Raw genomic sequence first — 2211 nt, 5'->3', positions numbered from 1 at the left:
GGCCCTGCTGTCATTTTTTTACTCTGTTGCTACTATACCTGTAAGGGGAAAAAACACCCTCAAAGCTGCAAAGACTGGGCTTCATATAGGGAGCCATAACATAATTCTTAGATAGCCAAGAATTTATGGCATATATTGCAGACATACCCAGAATTCCTTAGGTTGAATGAGTGCCGGGCAGCGCTTCCCCTAGAGGCTTCTATTCTGGGAATAAGAATGACAACTGATGCCTCAAAGCACCTGCCAGGTCCTCAAGGAACTGGCATGGTTACAAGCAGACTTCCAAGGATGGCATCTGTCATCTGCTATGTGATCCTAGCCACGTGGCTTATCCTTGCTGAGACTGTGATTTTCATATATAAAACTGAGGATAATAATGATACCTAAAACACAGGGGTGTTGACAGGATTAAATAAAATCTTGAATAGCAATTGCTTAGCATAATACCTGGATGTGTCTATTCACTTTTGCTGCATAGCAAACCTCATAATTATGTGAAACAATTTGGGCTGGGCTTTGCAAGGCAGTTCTTCTGCAGGTCTCATTTGGGTTTCCTCATGCAGCTGCAGTCCGTTAATGGGTGCACTATGAGCTGGTTGCTCCAGGATGGCCTCAGTTCCATGTCATTTTATTATTATTATTAATTAAAGTTTATTGGGGTGATAACTGTTAGCAAAGTTACATAGGTTTCAGGTGTACAGTTGTGTAATAAATCATCTATATATCACATTGTGTGTTCACCACCCAGAGTCAGTTCTTCTTCCATCACCATATACTTGATCCCTTTTACCCTCATCTACCACACTTCTTCCCCTTTACCCTCTGGTAACCACTAAACTATCAGTCACATGTCTTAATGGTGGTTCTGGTTGTCAGTGCCAGTTGCTCTGGTGACAGCCTGATAGGACCACAAGCCAGCAGCTGACTAGTCTCGGCCTATTTACATTGTGTTGGTGTCCGCGTAATTAGGAGGACAAAGAGAAGAAAAGCTTCTATGTGGAAGCACTCCTATGACTCCCCCTGCATCAGATTTTCCCTTCCCCATTAGCAAAGGCAAGTCATATGGCGAAGGTCAGATGCAGTATAGGAGGGGGCTATTTCCAGGAATGGGTAGAGGAGATGTCGGTTTATTGTGAGCCATTCCTGCAACACTCTACCACACAGGGAACATAGTAAGTGCTCACTAGATGTTGGCTACTATTTTTTTTAATAATGCATCTCCTATGATTATCAAAACTACATGAATATGTAGCCCTGAAATCTTGGTCCCAGTTTTGTATTGCCACAAATGGCATGACCATAACTGAATGAATTTCTCAGCACTTTTTCATTTATGTNTATTTGTACAAATATTTTCCTACATGCATGTATGATTCATACTGGACAGTAAGAAACAGCTCTTCTCATTTCAGGTAAAAAAAAAAAAGTAGTACATGGAGATTGTTTGACCTAGGTGCCCTATTTGGCTCTTTTCCACCACAAAATTTCATGAGCTCACAGAAATAATTTTTGGTCCTGATCAAACAGGGTACTTTTTCATCCTTGCCTAATATGCTTATCTGCCCACTTTCTTGGGATTCCACAGGTTTATGGGACCATCTTCCACGTGAACCAAGGAAACCCATTCAAGCTGAAGGCTCTGGTGGACAAGTGGCCTGATTTTAATACAGTGGTTGTCCGCCCTCAGGAGCAGGTAAGGGGCCAGATGTGGAATGAATACGCTTCTGCTTTCTTATTAGCTATGTGCCTCCCAAGTGCCTGGCAAGGTGGTAGACCCAGGGGATACAGAAATGATTTGCAGTGATGTTAAACAAACCCTTGTCCTCAAGGAACTCACAACCTTGAGGAAAGGAGAGATAAGCAAATAAATTGCAACTCAACGTGAAGTATGCAAGAAGAGAAGATGCACAACACACAGTCATAGCACAGGCGAAAGCTGCTTAAACTATGGTGGTTGAAGATGGAGATTACAGGATAAGGTTAGGGACACTTCTCAGTGGAAGTTTCATCTGAACTGCATTTGGTACATAACTAATTTCTTAAGCTGACAAGGAATACAGGACATAGCACGGGCAAAGACAGGCAGGTGTGAAACAGGACAGTGACTTGGGGTGATTATATAAAGCACATTTATAATGCTAGAATTTCCATATACATTTTAGGGGAACATTTAAAAAGTACTGAAACTAAATTTCAAACAAAAGGTTTTTT

At 41.6% G+C, this 2211-nt stretch overlaps 1 long non-coding RNA gene across 1 annotated transcript in view; it reads left to right on the top strand.

Annotated features, from left to right (window-relative positions):
• LOC109390042 (uncharacterized) overlaps nucleotides 1–2195 on the top strand; it is a 13451-nt gene extending 11256 nt beyond the window's left edge. Inside the window, exon 3 of the long non-coding RNA XR_002125492.1 lies at nucleotides 1586–2195. This is a non-coding gene — a long non-coding RNA (uncharacterized LOC109390042). The remainder of the gene's footprint in view (nucleotides 1–1585) is intronic.
• Nucleotides 2196–2211: the final 16 nt, after the last annotated feature.

Source organism: Hipposideros armiger, unplaced genomic scaffold (assembly GCF_001890085.2).
Source record: "Hipposideros armiger isolate ML-2016 unplaced genomic scaffold, ASM189008v1 scaffold_253, whole genome shotgun sequence".
Classification (NCBI taxonomy): domain Eukaryota; kingdom Metazoa; phylum Chordata; class Mammalia; order Chiroptera; family Hipposideridae; genus Hipposideros; species Hipposideros armiger.
This window is presented reverse-complemented; position numbering and strand designations above follow the sequence as displayed.